Source organism: Mus musculus, chromosome 5 (genome assembly GCF_000001635.26).
Source record: "Mus musculus strain C57BL/6J chromosome 5, GRCm38.p6 C57BL/6J".
Classification (NCBI taxonomy): Eukaryota; Metazoa; Chordata; class Mammalia; order Rodentia; family Muridae; genus Mus; species Mus musculus.
The window spans coordinates 150838300-150857977 of NC_000071.6; the positions used below are offsets into that span (position 1 = coordinate 150838300).

Consider the following 19678-nt stretch of genomic DNA (forward strand, 5'->3'; position numbering starts at 1 on the left):
AGGCTTTCTGGAATGAGAAGTAGGCGACCTGGGATGGGGAAGCTCCTGAGAGTCTATGGGGTGACCCTAGCTGAGACTCCAAACATCAGGGTATCTAGAGGCTGGCATGGCTTCCTCATGTAGCTGGGCAGGACTTCCACTGCAGGGAGGGAGACACCAGCCCACTCACAAAACCATTTGTCCAGCCTACGAGATCGGCAGGAATACAGATGGAGCCAAAATTGAGGGGATGGCCGACCAATGACTGGCCCAACTTGAGATCCATCCATCCCATGGGAGAGAGCCAACCCCTGACACTACTAATGATAGTCTGTTATGTGTGCAGACAGGAGCCTAGCACAACTGTCCTCTGAGAGACTCCACGCAGCAGCTGACTGAAACAGATGTGGAGACCCACAGCCAAACATTAGGTAGAGCTCAGGGAGTCTTGTGGGAGAGTGAGAGGAAGGATTGAGGAGAAGGGGAAGGGAGACTACGAGAGGGATGCGTGTGAGGGTGGGAGTGGAAGGAGAGGAGGAGAGGCTGCGATCAGGATGCAAAGTGAATAAGTAAATGAATTAAGAAGAAGACAGCCACCTGCCCCGTTATGAAGGCAAGGTGCCTGAGTGACTTGGCTATTTGGATATGCCTATATATGTATGTGTGTATGTATATATGTGTGTGTATATATATATATATATATATATACACATATATATATATATATAATGTGTGTGTGTGTCTGTGTGTGTGTAATTTAAGCATATGTGTGTATACAGTATATATAGTATATATGTATGCATATATGTATGTATGTACAACTGTTGAGAACAGGCATAACCTCAGAACCTCAGATCCGGGCTTTGGAAGGCTCCCTCTCTGGAGTTCACTAACTTTTTTTGTGTCAGTGAATCTGGCTTCCATTAGGAAGAAATGTGGATACGGCAAAGTAACTCCCACAAGTGCTCAAGAGATGTCAGGCCCAGGGTCCCATGTGAGATGTTTAGAGTCTGCCTGGTGGGAGGAGAAGGAACTGGAGTCGTGAACGTCACTGTGCAGTTCTGACGGCACAGCCTAGAAGCCCCACAGTGTCCACCACACACCAGCAGCTGAGAAAAGGGCAGAGTGTCCCCAGCCTGACAGCCTGTACCAACTATTTGCCTGGAGACAATCACAGTAACCGAGCCACCTGGAAGGCAGGAAATGGAGCTGGGAAAGAAAATAAGCTCTTTTTCAAAAAAGTATTTAAAAGGAAGTGGCCAAGTAATGCTCCAGGCCCCATATGAGCTGTACTCTTTGAGACTTCATCTGTTTTCCTGGTGTTGTTGATTCAGTGTCACATAGTAGGCACTCTTGTCACACAGTAGCACTTTAGGAAAGATCTGTGGATAAACTCCTAAGGACAAATTATAGCCACACACCTTAAGGGGCGTATGGCTCCTCCAGAAGGCCTTCTCCAAGGCAGGATTTGATTCTCTGGGCCTGTGGTGGGTCTTAAAAGTCTGCACTTCAGGTATATTTCCGTGATCATTTTATGCAAACTTCTGAGCCCTGTCTACCCTGTGTAGTTCAAGTCCAGGTTTTGCAGGGCACATACCATAGGCACGTGGGGGGCAGAGCTTGGCCACAGGGATGGCTCCCGTCCTAGAGACAGATTTGAGTGCACCAGGGTCCTGGGTATTAAGAGAAAAGGGGAGACTGAGGTCTAATCCCCAGTCCCAGCTTTTCCGGTTTGGATTTTCTTTCTCTTCTATGACACAGTCTTACTAATGAAGGTTGTAAGCCACTTGGAATCAAGTAGTTGCCCTGGGGTCCAGAGTTACTACAAATGAGCAGTTAACTGGGGTTCTGGCTCTTTGCCAGTTTTTCTTGCTGTCCCTCCCAGCAGTGCATTATGCAAAGGTCCTTAGAGAGCTCCAGGCTGCCAGTGCTGGGGACTGTCCTATGGCAGTCCCTCCAGCTTGCTCCTCCCTCCTTCCTTATCTGCATGTTCTCAGACTTCACCCCTGCAGCAAATCACTTTCTTTTCCTCAGGAGAAGTCTGTCCCTTGGTGGGTGTGGTTCTTTTTAGGGGCTAGGGGCCAGAAAAAGGCAGGAAGCTTGCCCCCCGCCCCCCCCCCCCTCCGCGCAGTTGGTGTTCTGGCAACTTCCCTTCCAGAAGCTTTGTGAGCAAATCTGAGCTCAGGCGCCTGATGTGGTTGACCTCTGGGGCGGGCTTTAAAAGCTGCCATGATTTTGTTGAGTCTCATCTGGTTCGATTTGGAAAGATTTATCCCAGAATGATTTGAGTACCTTCCGATGCCTCCTTCCAATGAAGGAATCGCTTGGCCATTGAGAAAATGTACTACCCGCTCTTCGAAGGCATTTGTGTCTAAGAGCTAAAGACCAGAAGACGCAGTGTACTTCAAAGGCAGGGTTGCAGCTCTGGTGATCTGCTGTACCCTGTGTTTCAGCTGCTTCCGCTGCCCGAGGGGAAGCTCGCCTTCTACAGGGGAAGCTCGCCGTCTATAGACACAGTCCTCCTGCACAGGGTCCCATGGAGGCCCCACAGGAGTACAAGGAAGCTCTCTAAAGCCAAGAGGTTTGCAGCATCTGACTGTGTGACGTGGCTTGGAGACAAACCAGAGCCACATCAAAAGCTCGGGGACCCAAGGCCAGAACTACACATTGACAAGAGTAAACAAACAGACCAGCCTTCAGAGTTATACCACCCTAGCTTCCCACGGGAGGCTGCCTCTCCAGTCTATGCAGTTTTTACTTCCATCTCTTCTGCTTTTCGGCCTCAAGAAAGTTATTTATGAATTTGTCTTCACTCCCTAAGTTACACATTTCTTCAAGACTCTGTTGGCCCTGTTCAACTTAGGAAGCCTTGCGCATGGGCTGGGATGTGTGTGTGTGTGTATACATACATACATACACACACACACATATATATATATATATATAGTTGTTGTTTGTTTTCTTTTCTATCCAACTTGACACAGACTTAGACATGCCTAGCAAGAAGGAATCTCAATTGAGGAACTATATCCATCAGATTAGTCTGTGGACATGTGCGGAGCACTTTCTTGTTAATTAATATAGGAAGGCCCAGCCCACCAGGGCAAGTGGACCCTGACTGAGAAAGTCAGGAAGCAGAGTTCCTCTGAGGAGACTTGGAGGTAAGTGTGATGGCACTTGGTGTGGACAATCTCTAGCTGACCCTTCAGATGAGGACTGACTGATTCCTCAACCACAACCTGGTGGAAGACAGAAAGAAGCAGGCTACTGTAAGTTCCTGCTTCCTGACTTGTAGAAACTGTGAAGAAGGAAATAGTTGTTCTAAGTCACTGGATTTTAGGATAAATTTTTACATAGCTGCAGAAGAGTAACACATACCTAGTGATTCTTACTGATGGGATGGGATACCCAGACTGCAGCCAGCCAGCTCCTCTCTATGATTTTCCTGGTCCGATGTTCTCTACTGAATCCCCAAGACTTCCTGTCTTCTTGTTACCAGCACTTAGATACATGCTGTATGGGTTCCCTGCATTTTAAAGTAAGTTAGGATTTAGATACTGATAAAGGAAATAGATTTATTTATAGTTCAGTAGAGAAGAGCCAAGCCTAACTTCCTCCCCACAGTGCCTGAGGCTACCTTATTATTTATTAGAGCCCAAGACCAGGGCTAGAGCATATTTAAATTATACTGTGAGACAGGCTTATCAGTCCTTTTCGGCGGCATGGGGACCTGGGCCCCAGTTACCTTTAAAGATTTATTTATTTATTTTATGTATATTGGTACACTGTAGCTGAACAGATGGTTGTGAGTCTTTATGTGGTTGTTGGGAATTGAAGTTTTAGGACCTCTGCTTGCTCTGGTCATCTCCACTCGCTCAGTACCTGCTAGCTCCAGCCCAAAGGTTTATTTATTATTATACGTAAGTACACTGTAGCTGTCCTCAAAGGCACCAGAACAGGGTGTCAGATCTCATTACAGATGGTTGTGAGCCACCATGTGGTTACTGTATTTGAACTCAGTGCTCTTACCCATTCAGCCATCTCGCTAGCCCCAGCCCCAGTTATCTTGATGCAGCTTATTTTATTTACTTATGGCTGAAGGAAATGGAGTCTGAGAGATCCATCTCCATGAAAGCTAAAGGCCCGGGCTTATCAAAGGACTCTGCATAGTTCCGCAGAGACCCTTGCACATCTGCGCTCTCTGATGCTCTCTGTGAGATAGCTGGGAAGTGCGATCAGTCTAGATGTCAACAGATAAACGGACGATGAAATTGAGGCACAGTTACACATGGAATTTCATTCAGCTGTAAAGACAACAGAAAGCCATGAAATATTTAGGAAAATGGATGATTTGTGAAGTATTGTGTGAAGCGAGGAGACCTGAACTCATAGCAAAACACACACATTCTCTCTCATGTGCATCCTAACTTTTAACATTTGTACGAGGGAATCTAAGTAGGTATGAGTGTGAGTACAGACCTAGAAAGCAGAGAGTCAGTCAGGAGGTGGAAAAAGGGTTATGGAGGTGAAAGGAGAAACTGAGGCTGGGAGAGAGAAAGCAGGGGAGGGGGAAAGGACAAACTGAAACCTAGTATTTTATATGATTAAAAAAAAAAAAGAATGGGGGCTTGTCAGAAAGGCTGGGCTTGCAGATGTTCCATTCATCCTGGGCCAGGTAGGGTTCTCCCTTGGTGTCTCCCTTGGTGTCTCCTTTGGTGTCTCCCTTTCTTTGACTGAAAGATGCAGGCAGATAAGGTTTGTAATGGTTGTTGCCATAGGGCCAGTATTACCTTCTTGTTTTTCCTCTGCCTGTTTTGTATAATTAGGAGCCATCATAATGTGATGATTAACCCCAGCTAACAACTTGATGATGTCCAGAGTGGCCAGGGAAATGCCTCTGGACATGTCTGGGTGGGATTATCTTGACTAGGTTAGTTGAGGTGGGCGGCACCATTCCCTAGGCTGAGATCTCCACTCATATGAAAAGGAGAAAATGAACTGACCACAGGTACTCACTGCTCTCTACTTGCTGTCTGTGAATGCTGTCTGACTCTTACCCTAGTGAGCTGTAACCTGAAATAGTGAGCAAAACAAACCTTTCCTTTCTTTCTTTTTTTCTTTTGTTTTTTTGTTTTGTTTTGTTTTTTGAGACAGGGTTTCTCTGTATAGCCCTGGCTGTCCTGGAACTCACTTTGTAGACCAGGCTGGCCTCGAACTCAGAAATCCACCTACCCCTGCCTCCCGAGTGCTGGGATTAAAGGTGTGTGCCACCACGCCCAGCTAAACCTCTCCTTTCTTAAGTGGCGTTTGCCAGGATATTTCATTGTAAGCGCAATGCTTGGAGCTTCACCTTCACTCCACTGTCCATGGTGGGAACAGATGCTACTCTGGGTGGTCAATCTCTTGTTGCTTTGTGGGGTTTGTTGGCCTCTTGATAGTGATTATCAGATACAGCTGCTTAGTGTAGTTGGTACTCTGTATAAAAATATAAAGAAAACAATTTCTAAAGCTATGTGTATTTTCTGAACCTTTTCAGAAAAAAAAAGACAAGAGAAACGAATGATGTAGGCATGCCTCCTCTCTGGCTCCAGGAAGTGGGGACAGCAGGACGAGGATGGTCCTCTCCGTGGGGTGGTTTTCCTCTGTGGAACTTGGTACAGCCCAGCAGCTGTGTGCAGTGGTCCAACCAGTCCTCTCCAGTAGGTTCTCTCCGCATTGTGCTTCTGCAGCTGCCAATCTCAATTCTTTTTCTAGGGACATCTGCTCCTATTTCCCATGTGATGTCTCAGTCTACAAAAATGATCGCACACTTGCACAAAATAAGCAGCCCCTTCCAAATCTTTCCAACCAGAGAGCCAGTAAGTGCTGTCTCAACAGTAGTTACTCGGGGTACCACAAATCAGGAGGCTTTCCAAGGCCCTTTGCTTTGGAGGCAGCAGGGGAGAGGCAGGGATGGCTCTGCCTCTCAGAGTCTTGCTAGGCCCAGAACATCTGCCTCCTTTTCCTTCTTGGAGCTGAACTGTGGTATGGGTGAGAGGGAGCCAACTTTAACATAAAGCTTCCAATGGTATTGGTGAAGGAACAAAGGATTATGGTAGCCAATAGTAGCAGAATTAAACACTTCCTTGATAATGCTCCAAAGTTATAAATTAAACCAACTGTAAAAATCCAAAGATAGCCGGGTGGTGGTGGTGCTCACCTTTAATCCCAGCACTTGGAAGGCAGAGGCAGGAGGATTTCTGAGTTCAAGGCCAGCCTGGTCTACAGAGTGAGTTCCAGGACAGCTGGGGATACACAGAGAAACCCTGTCTCGAAAAAACCACACACATACACACACAAATCCAAAGATACACAGTGCATAGTACTAATATTATTCCTGTTTGAGTCCCTGTATGGAACCTGACAGAGAAGGGGCAGGGGTCATGTTCTGAGCTCCATATACTTTACTTTCCTCTTCTTCCATAAATGATGGTTCACAGGGAACTGGAAATCTTCCTGTGTCTGGTGAAGAGGTGATTACTACACTTTAAAAAAAGCAACAGTACCAGGCATGATGGTGCATACCTTTCATCCCAACACCAAGGAGGCAGAGGCAGGCAGATCTCTGTGAGTTCATGGCCAGCCTGGTCTACAGAGTTGTAGGTCAGCCAGGGCTGCAGAGTGAGAGTCTACCTTAAGAAAAAAAAAAAGCAACAATGATGGAACATTTATGTAGTGATTTAATATCTTGAGTACGTGATATGTCCTAGATATTAAGGAGACCCAGAAAGTATACAATGGTTCTAGATCTTGGGGCTCTTACAGGAACACTTACTATAGTAACTAAGTAACATATGAGTAAGCGCCAGGATTTGTGGGGTTACAGAGGCTCTAAGGAAGGGCTTCTTGGTGCAGATGAAATGCACTTTGCAGGTTAAAGGTGGGATAAACGTGTCAAGAACAGAGCAAGTGCACTTCTGGTGGACGGATCCATTTAGTGTGTGTTTTTAAAAAGATTTATATTTTTTATCTTATGTATATGAGTATTTGCCTGTGTGTACTATGTGCATACATTGCCTGCAGAGGTCAAGAAGAGGGCATTGGGTCCTGTGGAGTTGGAGTTCCAGATGGCTGTGAGCCACCATGTGGGTGCTAAGAACTGAACCCAGGTCCTTAGCAAGAGCAGCCTACTCTCTTAATGGCTGAGTCATCTCTCCAGATTGGTTGGAGTTCTTGTGATGAGGTGATTTAGAGAAAGAAGAATAAAGGCCATGCTGTCCTATGTAGGGACTGAAGGGTGCAGGTCTGTGGTATGAGCATTCTTGCCCCATTGAACACGCATGCTCTAAAAATGATGTAAAACTACAGAATCTCACATCCTCCTGAAGATGCTCAGAAATGATTGACCCAACCCAGGAAAGAATCCTCTTAAATTGTGAACTGGCTTTACAAGCAAGTCGGAAGTCCTGAGCATCTAGAAACAGAGAGAATGGAAAACAAGAGTGAAAGATACATGTTTATTCCCTGGGTCAGGGAAAAACTAAGAAGGTGGATTTTATCTATCTATCTATCTATCTATCTATCTATCTATCTATCTATCTATCTATCTATCTATCTATTGGTTTTTCGAGACAGGGTTTCTCTGTGTCGCCCTGGCTGTCCTGGAACTCACTTTGTAGACCAGGCTGGCCTCGGACTCAGAAATCTGCCTGCCTCTGCCTCCCAAGTGCTGAGATTAAAGGTGTGTGCCACCACGCACGGCATGGAAGTTGGATTTTAAATCTTCATTTGGAAAGCAGACATGAGCTGAGGAAAAAGACCTGTAAAGGCACCAAACTCCTTCCTCTGCTCAGACTCCTCCTCCTGCCCAAACTCCTCCCTCTGCCCAGACTCCTCCCCCTACCCAGACTCCTCCCCCTGCCCAGATGTTACTATGGCTGTGTCCTCCTTGAGAGCTAGCTGGCTAGACACATTTGTGCCCTAGCTCAGAAATACAGGAGTGCCTTTGTCGGCGATATGTTCTTTCTCTCCCCTAATTCCATAGCCACAGGACCGCGTCACATCTGAGCTTTAATTAATGACTTCATACTACATGAGGCTCAGTAGTGACCAATTAAAAAAAAAATCACACACATGCAAAAATGTCCCAGATTGGGGATGTAATTAGGAATAAACGTAAAATTTTATTTTCTTAAAACAATTAAATTTACTTATTTATGTGTGTGTGTGTGTGTGTGTGTGTGTGTGTGTGTGTATTTGGAAGAGCATTGTCTTGACAATCTGGCTCAGGATATCACTCATAGGAGAAAAAGTTCATTCTTTAAGCCACTATAGCCTCGGGGCTTCTGTTAGAAGGGTTCAATGCCCCTGTCTTAGAGCAATAGGGAGTGTTCACATAACAGTTAATTATACTCAACATTTTTCTTACTTTTTATTTTAAAGCAATTTTAGACTTTCAGAAAAGATTTTATAAAATATGAGCAGCTGTTTTACACCCACTCTTTATGACCACACCCTACTATTAAGTATCTATAAAATAGTTATGGAAACTGGGAAATCAATTATTGATATAGCACTATTTATAGTAAAATTTCCTCCAATTAAGGTCCTTTTGATCATTTAACCACCATGTTCTCTGCCTCTTGCAGTCTTGGCTAATATGCCAGCCTTCTTTTGGGTCCCATGGCTTTGACAGTTTTAAGGAGCCTCCTCAATTATTTTGAGGACTATCCCCCAGTTTAGGCTTTTAGAGTCTGCTTCGTGGTTAGATCAAAGCTATGAGTTTCTGACAAGACACCACCAAGATACTGGGATCTTTTTAGTCCATCAATTCAAGAGACCTTCTTTAAAAAAAACAAACAAACAAATTTTATTATTGATTCTTTGAGTTTCACATCATGTACCCCAATTTATCCCATCTCTTCATATCTACCCTCTGCCCTTGCAACTATTCTCCCAAAGAAAATAAAAAATAAAAAATAGACAAATAAAACATAAAAACCGTGTCATTGTGGAAGCTGTAGTGTGTCACAGTACACCCTTAATGTCTGTCATCTTTATTTGCAAATGTGTATTACAATGATTCAAAGCCTTTGGCTTTGGCTACATTATCAATACTGGATCCTCACAGTGGACTCCTCTCAGATATCCTGTTGCCCTGTGTCATGGAGCTTTGGATCTTCAAGACTGGGTCTTTGACATGCTTCAGCCGTTCATAGATGAGGTAGATGTTGGGATGGACCAGCTCAAACAAAGCCTTGGATCTGGGCCTGGGTGGTAGCTGAGTTGGTCAGCCTGCCAGCTCTCCCATGCCCACACCACCAGAATAGGCTCTCCAGTACTGCCCTGGCAAGCTTACCCAATGATGCAGCCATTGAAGGGCAGAGACAGCTCTCTTGCTCTAAAGACCTTAGGGCCAGCTTACCTGTGCCTTTGCCATCAGGGCCAGATCTACTGTGTTGCCGGGGTTAGGCATAGGATCAGCTCTCCAGAGCCCTGCAGCTGGCGACATGTGATCTGGTCAGTTGTTTAAAACAGTGTCTGCCAAATTTCTCCACTGACTACTGTTTTCTCTTTTCATTTAATACATTCTGGGGTGTTGGGAGGTGGGTTAGTTAATTGAGTACTTGCAGCATAAGCATGAAGATCTGGGTTTGGATTCCAGGGGCTCCTTGGCACACCCAGTTTCTTTGCTGAGCCAGTGAAGTTAAGTTTCAGTGAGAGAGTCTGTCTCATAATCTATGGTAAAGAGTGATGGAGGAAGACATCTGATGTTGATCTGTGGCCTTCTCTCTCTCTAAATATCTAGAAAGGCAATACTTTTAGATAATGGAGATACCCTGCCTTCTCATATTTTTGCTTTTTAGCTTATCACATATAAAATTTACCTGCAACTGCAATGGCTATTTGCCTGGTGATTGCCCCTCTATCCCTTCCTTCCCCTCTTCCAAATCCAGATGAAAGTGGAATTTAGAGGCTGCACCTTTCAGGGAGTGAATAGATGAACCCATGCAGGAGTGGCTTTGCTTTCAGAGTAAGCCTGTGGCACACTCATTGTGCCTCCATCATATAACCAGGCAGCGTGAAGACCTTGATAATGGATTTTGCAGCCTCCAAACCCATGAGCCAAATAAAGTGCTCATTTATAAATTATCTAGTCTCAGCCATTTTGTCATAGCTTGTTCAGTTCTCAGATGCAGGGTTGTCCCAGTCAGCCTTTTATGGCTGTGATGAGACACCATGACCGTGGCAACCCTTATAAAGGAAAACGTTTAATTGGGGCTGACTTACAGTTGCAGAGGTTTAGTCTATTCTCATCACAGCAAGAAGTGTGGTGGCATGCGGCAGACATGGTGCTGGAGAGGTGGCTGAGATTTCTACATCTAGATTGGCAGGCAGCAGGAAGAGAGACATTGAGACTGGCTTCAACATTTGAAACCTCAAAGCACACCCCCAGAGACGTACTTCCTCCAACAAGGCCTCACCTCCTAATCCCTGTCAATAAGCAATCCCTTGCTTAATAACCAAGCGTTCAAACACATGAGTCTAGTGAGGGGCATTCCTATTCAAACCACTATGAAGACCCTGTACTAGCTGGTGGAGAAGGCTTCTAGTTAGGGCTACCAGCAGCAGAGCCCTCAGAAGCCAGGGAGATGAGGATGCAGGGCAAGCTACAGAGCTTCCTTTAACAGGGAAAAGAGTGTGATTTTTACCACCAGTATAAGGAATAAGGCTTGCCCATCCATCACATCCACCTGCCAGCAAGACACCTTTTTCATCAGAGCTTAAGAAAAACTACATTAGATTTCGAAGAGAGTAGGAGGCAGCTGAGTGTTATTTGTGGGTGTCAGTGACCTTGTAATTTCAAGCAGGATTCTCTCTGGTTTTGCTGCCCTGGGGTCAGGTTCTGTCTATAGACGCAGCACTCTCCTCCCACGCCCGATCTGCAAGGATGCCTGGCTGGCCATCAGGGGGGCAGAGTCAAGTGTGTTCTCCTGTCATTTTAATACATCTTTTTCTCCACAGAAGCAATCAAGTCTCCTTGAGGGATGGAGGCAGAGGCCAGTTTCTAGCCCTATTCTTTCTGAGCTTATTTTCTCAAACCCCAAGATGACAATTCAGGATGGTGAGTTAAAAAAATGAAGCACTGCTGAGAATTACAAGATAAAGAGATATTTATCATTATTAATTAATTAGCCTATAAATAGCTTAAAGATCCGTGTGACTCATACAGAGAGGGATGAAGCTGGGGTTGGTTTGATCTCGTCAGTGAGCTGGGCCAGGCCTGGGAAAATGGAGGTGGGGAGTGGTTTCCTGAAGGAGATTTGGTTGGGTCTCTGTATAGAAATGCAGAGAATGTCAGGTGTATAGAGTCTCCCTTGCTTCTTTCAACAGAAGGCCTGTATTTATGGCACTTGCCTTCTCCCTGTTTCTGTGGATGGAAGGGCACTACGGTTTCTCATCTTGTCTGTCTGTAGTGCTGCAACATTGTTGGCTGCTCAGATCATTGGACCTTTACAAGGGTATCTCAGATGCAGGACAGCTTGAAGGCCCCAGAGAAGGATTCGAGGAAGGATTGATAGCACCACGGCACTGTGAGACAGAAACACCCACCATCTACTCTGCTTTTTTCACAGTGGCCCGTCGTCTCCACGGCAGAGGAGAATCTTGAGACCCAAACCTTGATCCACCACTGCCCATCTGTGGGACTTGGGGAAGGCCACTTGATTTGGTGGAGAGATTGTTTGAACAAATTTGGGAGGCCTGAAGCCTGGCACTCCCCATTTTAACAAAAGCAACAGTTTTTCCCTCCTCTCTGGCTCACTGTGAGGTACTGGAGGTGGGTCAGGTAGCTGACAGCTCAGCCTTTGACATGGATTCAAGAATTAAGGCTCTTAACTGGGTGTGGTAACACACACACACACACACACACACACACACACACACATTTAATCCCAGCACTTGAAAGGCAGAGACAGGCAGATCTCTGATTTTGAAGCTAGCATGGTCTAAAGAGGGAGTTCCAGGCCAGCCAGGACTGCACAGAGAAACCCTGTCTTGAAAAAATGATCAACAAAAACAAAACCAACCAAACAAACAAAAGAATGAAAGTGCTTCCCAAATTATACCACAACAATTGGTAGGAAGAAAGAATCAATGAGAAGAATACCAAGTAATCAAAAAATAATGTAACTGTCTGTTTAACTTGATCTAGCAGAACAGGCTAGATTGGTTGCATCTCAGCATTACCCTGTTGTGGCCACAGACCATTGCTCCAGAGCTAAGTCACAATCATAGAATTCCCTTGGTTTCTTCCTCATACCATCTTCAGATTTGTTCATCTGAAGTTTCACACTCCTTCCTGTGTCGTCACAAGTTGAAAGATGTCCCTTCTCCAAAGTCAGCATACCACCAATGAGTCCAGATATCTCTGCCCTTGCTCTAGCTTCTGGGAGCATGGATCTCCCTCCTAGATCTTTAGTTCAAGATTGTGTTATTTTTTGACCAGTCTCAGTGCTGGCGATGATGGCAGGGCAAAGGCAGAGCTTATGGCCGTTGTTGCTCAGTGGGTTAATTCTACACAGTTGTTTTGGAGACCATTCTCATTCCCCCAGTGTACAGGGAAACTCTGCTAATTAAAGTCGAAGTCCACCACAGCCAGATAACCTTCAGGGGCTCTGCACAATATGGAGAACTCCCGTCATTTGACAGGGCTTCTCCTTTGACCTTGTCTGAAGAATTTAACTCCCCACCCCCACCTCCACACACACACCCCAGCAGAAGGTCTTGTAGCCTTGGTTAGATTACAGATTCAACTTCCTTTCTCCTGATAAGAACCTGTTCAGCTAGCACCTGAGATTCCTGAAATGCTTCCCCAGGCTAATGAGGCATTTCAGTACCCTAAGCCTTCAGCTAATGACCTTTGCCCATCCTGGATGTTCCTAACACCAGTTCCCCAAACTATCTAAGCCTCAAATCACCCCAAGTAAAGTGGATCTGTCTCCCCGCAGCTGGGCTCAATGTTGTCATTACTGCAAGCACTCACAGGGCTTCCATACCCCACACCACCCCCTCTTTGATGTCTCTGCTCCCTTTGCCCTTCCATCCTCTCATCCTCGCAGACCTGTATTGGCTGACAATCCCCGAGGACAGGGAGAGTCACACCAATGGACTCTGGAAAGAAAGTTATTTATCTCATTATGAGTTTTAAAACCTGCATTGGAATGTGGGTGTTGTAATTACTGGCCTACTGCTCTGAAGAGACACCATGACCAAGGCAACTTAGAAGAGAAAGCTGGGGACTTGCTCACAGTTTCCAGGTGGGGAGGACTTCCCCAAATAGTTCACGAACCAAGAATTTGGATGTGAGCCCACAGGGTGGGGTGGGGCATTCTCAAGCACTCGAAGTAGAGACCATTACACCTACCTATAATCTAGCAATCTGGAGGGGAAGGACCCTAAGGGCTTTGACCAGTCTTACACTGCCTCCCCCCTACAGATTCCCCCTCCCACCTGGGGTCAAGGCTAGGCCATAGGCCAAGTTCCATTTTCCATCCACAGGAATATTCCTCTTCTCCTTCTCCTTCTCCTTCTCCTTCTCCTTCTCCTTCTCCTTCTCCTTCTCCTTCTCCTTCTCCTTCTCCTCCTCCTCCCCCTCCTCCTCCCCCTTCTCCTCCTCCTCCTCCTCCCCCTCCTCCTCCCCCTTCTCCTCCTTCTCCTTCTTTTTTAAGATTTATTTATTTATTATATGTAAGTACACTGTAGCTTTCTTCAGACACTTTTTCTTCTTGCTCTAGCCCCGCTGGCTCTGGCCCTAAGATTTATTTATTTATTATATGTAAATACACTGTAGGGCATTAGATCTCATTACGGATGGTTGTGAGCCATCGTGTGGTTGCTGGAATTTGAACTCAGGACCTTCAGAAGAGCAGTCAGTGCTCTTAACCACTGAGCCATCTCTCCAGCCCCCAGCAACATTCTTGAGTAAACAATTCTCAGACAAACTGCAGAATGTACTGACTGATAGTCACCTGACCCTCTGGAAAGTCTCAGATAGAGTTCAAATGTGTGTCAATGATCTGCCCATGCTTGCTAGCCAATAGATTTAAAGGTCAATATGCTTAGTCAATAAGTTTGACCTGTAATCTTGCTGATGTAACCTGTGCCCCTAAAAAGTATAAGAACTGCTTGTAATAGCCATTGGGGTCCTCTTCCAGTTACTCACCTTGAGGGATTAATTGAAGGTTGACTCCGACATGCCAGAGATAAACCTCTTGCTTTTGCACTGATCTGCTTCTCAGTGTCTCACTCGGGGAAGGGGGGTGTGCCTCGAAGTAAGTACCACAGACTGAGGGTTGGGGGTCTTACAGAGATTGAAGCAGGATTGTAAGTTTCAGCAGAGTCTGGGATACACAGCAAGACCTGTCTCAAAAGCCAAACAGCAGTAGCAGCAACAACAAAAATGAATGAATGAATGAATGCAACTTTCCCAGGCCCTTGCCCATCCAGGCTCAGCTAGCAGAAGGGAGTCCAGGGCAAACTTACGCAGCCTGCTTCACTGCTCTCTGCCTCCTCCTCAGCTGTGAATTGCTACACAGACTGTGGTGAACAGATTGGCACTAAGATTATTAAAGGTATGAGTTTACAGTTTAGGGAATGCGAAGCTTTCATAGAAGAGGCAGCAGGGCCATTGGGTGATCTGTGATTTCCCAGCATTCATAGAGGCCTAGAAAGGCCCATAGAGCCTCAGGGCAGCCTTGTTGGTACCCTGTGTGCCCCACCCCTCCCCAAAATGACACTCATCTTTTTCATATCTCCTCATTAACATATTTACACAGAACACAGCAGCAATCTGCGTCTCCTTTTGGTCCCTCTTATTCAGCTCTTGTGTTGCCACCTGTGTTTGTGTATGGCTCATTTTCCTCTACCACCTCGGGACTTTAGGGGTGCAGCAAAGATGGCTCCTTCCTGATGTGTAGGAGACTGACTGTGCTATATATACTGACCCGCTTCTGGGGCTGATGTCTGGAGGAAGATGATCCCTGTGACTTCTCACAGATACACTCACGAGAACTCACCACGAAACAAGATGAGGCTGGTCTTGAAGTCAGTGTGCTCTGGTGCCTAGGTCTCTGGGAGGTTTGTTCTGGCATCTCTCAGATTGTAGTGGCTGCCATTTGAATGGCCTCTGAATCATAGTGAGATTTATTTACGTGGTTATTGGGCAGAGAACATTCTACAGACTCTGTGTGCATTAACTCATTTAATCAAGGATTGCAGGTGAGGCTAAATCTCTTGCATTTTACAGATGTGGAGATGCAGATGTACCGTGCTCAGGAGACATGGCTAGCCAACTATGAAACTACAAATGTAAACGTAGACTATCTGGCTCTGAGGGTCATACTCTTAACTGAAATGTAATAGAGAACTTTAAATAATTCTGAACACATGCTCACTTGCCCCTTAGTAATCTAAGCTCTCTATGAAAAGAAATAGGTTATTTAAAATGGCCATGTCCTGTCCTTAAGAAAGACATTAAATCTTTTAGTCCAGCTGTTCTTAGCTCTTAGCTTGGGCAGAGAACATCTGCAGAAATGACAGGCTTGGTGAGGAGCTCGCTGAAAACCCACCAGCAGAATGTCTGAGATACTCTGATCCTACGTCTAAACATTCTAGAAACCCTTGCATCTGCCATATTTGGAAGGGGAGTTTTCTCTAGTCTTCTGCATCCCTTTCCATGTGTTAATTTGTAGTTTTAAATATGTATTTTTTTTTTGAGACAGGGTTTCTCTATGTAGCCCTGGTTATAACTTACTATGTAGACCAGGCTGGCCTTGAACTCCCAGAGATCCACCTGCCTCTGCCTCTTCAGTGCTGGGATTAAAGGTCCGACTGTAGTTTTGTATCTTTTTCCTCCATGAGCTTGCAAAGGTTTTCTCTCCACTAAGGATTAAATAAGGTTACCCACGAATGTACCTTTGGTCTAATGGAAACATCGCCAGCTGCTTAGAGCAGCAGAAGGGATGTGAGGTAGACTTGGAACTCACACAGCTTCCTCACTTGTAAGAGAATGAAGGGACAGCCCAAGGGCATTCTATTGCCCTCAATTCCCAACATTTCCAGTTCTGTTTCCCAAAGGCTAAGCACTTTTCTTACTGTGTATGTCAAAATGCCACATCTTCTGTACTGGGTTCTTGACATCACAATGCTTAGACAATCCTTTCTATCTTGGAGAAATAGCATGTACCAAAAGGAATGATTAAAAATCTCATTTTAGACCAGTTTAAAAAAAATGCTTCCCTCTGCTTTTTGGTGTTGCTTATTCTTTACCCTGCTTTCCTGACTATTGGGTCCAGGGGTGGGGGTTGGGGTGTTCCTATCACCAAGTAACCTTTTATGCGGAGCCTTGACCTATAGCTGCTGTCTGGGCTGCCTGCAGAATCACTTTGTAGATTAGCAAGGCCTTTTAATAGGGATAAAATGCTGGTGCAGCCTCTGGTCTCTTGGCTCTCATCCCAGAATTTTGCTAATGTTGTCTTTATATTCTAGATTTGGTTCTTTTGCCTCCTGTTACCTTAACATATCTTTGTTGCTAAAAAAGAAATTCAACACCATTGAAAACTAAAACAACAGAGTCTGAAATCAGCAGCAACCTCGTGGCATGAATAATAATATTTAGCATTTACTGGAGACGTCTTGCATCAGACACAGACAGACAGGCTCAGTTGATTTTTTTTATGAGGTGGATACTATCTGTTTGAAGAGAAGTAAGTTGATCTGTGTCGCACAATTAATTTTAAGGGTGGAGTCCAGGTAGGCTATAGACTAAAATCTTGCTCAATAGATGAGGGAGACTATTGTTGATAGGAGATGGGCCAACTACATTCCTTTTTTTTTTTTTTTTTTTTTTTTTGGTTTCTCTGTATAGCCCTGGTTGTCCTGAAACTCACTTTGTGGACCAGGCTGTCCTTGAACTCAGAAATCTGCCTGCCTCTGCCTCCCAAGTGCTGGGATTAAAGGCGTGCACCACCACCACCCAGCTTACATTCTTGATATTATCATTTATTGGGGAGAAATGAGAACAATTCTGATTACAGCAAAGACAATGATGCAACATCTGCTATGGGAAGGGGCCTCTGGACCCTCTGAAAATAGAAGTTGTGTTGGCAAATATTGAACCACTCCCAACCAGGGAAGTGGGGGGTCGGGGATGGAGCTCTCCCAGGGAAGGGGAGACCCTTAGACTCAGGAGTAAAAAAAGGTTGGTCATGTGTCTGAGAAAGTTGAAACTTGCATGATACTCAGAGGCCCTTCCGCAGATTTATGGAAACTGCCTACAGCTTGGGAGGAGCTGCCTAGAGGAGATGACCAGTGGAGCCGCCCCTGAGTCATGCAGAGAGCTGAAGGAACACAGCTTTTGTGAGTCCTCACCAGTGCTGGGGTGGGCTTTTGGTGATAAGCTGCTTTGAGTCACCTCTGCTCCTGTAAGCCATCCCTTACCCACACTGCTGTTAACATCCCAATTAAAAAAAAAAGATCAGTGATTCACTAAGCTGGACTTGTGTACAATCGTTACTTTGGTGCCTTGGTCTTCCTTTTTGGGGTGAGTAGACAAGTGTGGTGTGTTGCCCTCCCCACCAAAAGTTTCTTGCATGAGGCTGAAGAAAGATGGTGTTTAGGCTTCCAGTTATTACAAAACCTAACAACTAGGAACACTTCTGGCCTTAGATATGACTGCATAGACCATTGACTGCATAGACTATGACCATAATAATGCCACACACATTTAGAAATCCCAGAAGACTGTCATATTGGTGACAAGAAGGGTGGTCTGGGGACCAACAGAGGAAAGGGTGAATTCTAAACAGACAGACAGGTGACATTTGCAGTGACTGGGGGCTGTGGTTCAGCCGATGAGAGAAGAACATGGACATGTGGATTATAATGCTTGACTATCAGTAAAGCATCCTACAAACACTTAAAAGAGCCATCCAGGATGGCTCCCATAGCCAGACACACCCTAGGGAGAGTCAAAGACATGAGGATGCCTTTCAGGTTTGGTAAATGAAACTTAGGTAGCCAGACCCCAGAAACCTACAGAGAGGAAATTGGTAGGTAAAATAAAAACAAAACCCAAAACAAATACAAAACCAAAACCAAAAAAACTAAGGCAGTGCAGGCTGTTAGATTTATTTCCCATGATTGTAGCCAGCCTCTGGAAGAAATGAGCCAGTGATGTAAGCTAACATGGATACCAACTAATGGAAACCCGGGGTGGTATGATTGGAAGCACACAGCAGCAAAAGCATTCTAACTAAAAGTCCAGAAAGGTGAAGACAGGAAAAGGAGCAGAGGGTGGGGTGGATGGTTGCATTTTCACGAGGCATTCCATAGTCTGCCTGCCCCACTTTAATATAGACAGTGTTAATACAACTCTTCAAAAGGTGACAGAAGGTGAGAGGGTTTCTCATTGCTAGGGCAATAGAGTTCTTGAGGTCAAACTTATTTCAGATGGTTGTGTAGACAGCTAGACTGGTTTACTGCCTGTTTTTGATTTTTTTACTTAAAACCTTATTTTTAAAAAAGATTTATTTTATCTATCTATCTATCTATCTATCTATCTATTTATTTAATGTATATGAGTACACTGTAGCTGTCTTCAGACACACCAGAAGAGGGCATCGGATCCCATTACAGATGGTTGTGAGCCACCATGGGGTTGCTGGGAATTGAACTCAGGACCTCTGGAAGAGCAGTCAGTGCTCCTAACCTCTGAGCCATCTCTGCAGCCCCTACTTAAACTGTCATTACTAGTAGTTAGCATGAGCAAAGAAGGATTCAGCTTTGTGTTCCCAGCTTCCATCCTTCCCCTCCCTCTGGATGTGCTCAGTGTTGCATAACAGAACCCCTAGACCTGGAAGCAACCAGACAAAACCCACTTGCACATGCAACAGAGCTAGAGCTTTTCTTTCAGGGACAGCATGCTGAGGTCTGTGGAGATGGTTCAGTTGGCAAAATGTTTCCTATACAAGCATGGACACCTGACTTAGGATCCCCAGCCCCCGTTTAAATAGCAGAGCATGGTGGTACATATCTGTATTCCTAGTGCTGGGGAGGCAGAGAAAAGAGGAAGATTTCTAGGGTTTGCTGGCCAGCCAGGACAGCTGAATCACGGAGAGCCCTAGGTTAGGCGAGAGGTTCTGTCTTAAAAATCAAGGTGGAAGGCCCAGCAGTGGTGGCGCACACCTTTAATTCCAGCACTTGGGAGGCAGAGGCAGGTGGATTTCTGAGTTCGAGGCCAGCCTGGTCTACAAAGTGAGTTCCAGGACAGCCAGGGCTATACAGAGAAACCCTGTCTCGAAAAAAACCCAAAAACCAAAAGGAAAAAAAAAAAAAAGAGCTAAATGAAGACTCTTTTCATTAGAGCTTCTAGAAGTTGGCTCATTCCAAAAACATCTGCTTTACCATCTATCTCATGAAGCCAAAGTAAGTTTTTCAGCTCTCCCTATTGTAAAGGGAACATTATTTAACATCAGAGATAAAATTTATTTAATTTTTTTATGGTGAGGATGAGAAATACAAATTTGAGTGGGATGGAGTATTGTCTTAGGGTTCTTCTGCTGTGGACAGACGCCATGACCAAGGCAACTCTCATAAAGGGCAACATTAAATTGGGGCTGGCTTACAGTTTCAAGAGTCCATTATCATCACGGTGGGAAAC

The 19678-nt window shown here is 45.2% G+C and overlaps 1 long non-coding RNA gene across 1 annotated transcript in view; it reads left to right on the forward strand.

Moving 5' to 3' along the window:
* Positions 1 to 19678, forward strand: part of Gm36447 — a 51641-nt gene that overhangs the window by 23339 nt on the left and 8624 nt on the right. The gene's annotated exons all lie outside the window — the stretch shown is intronic.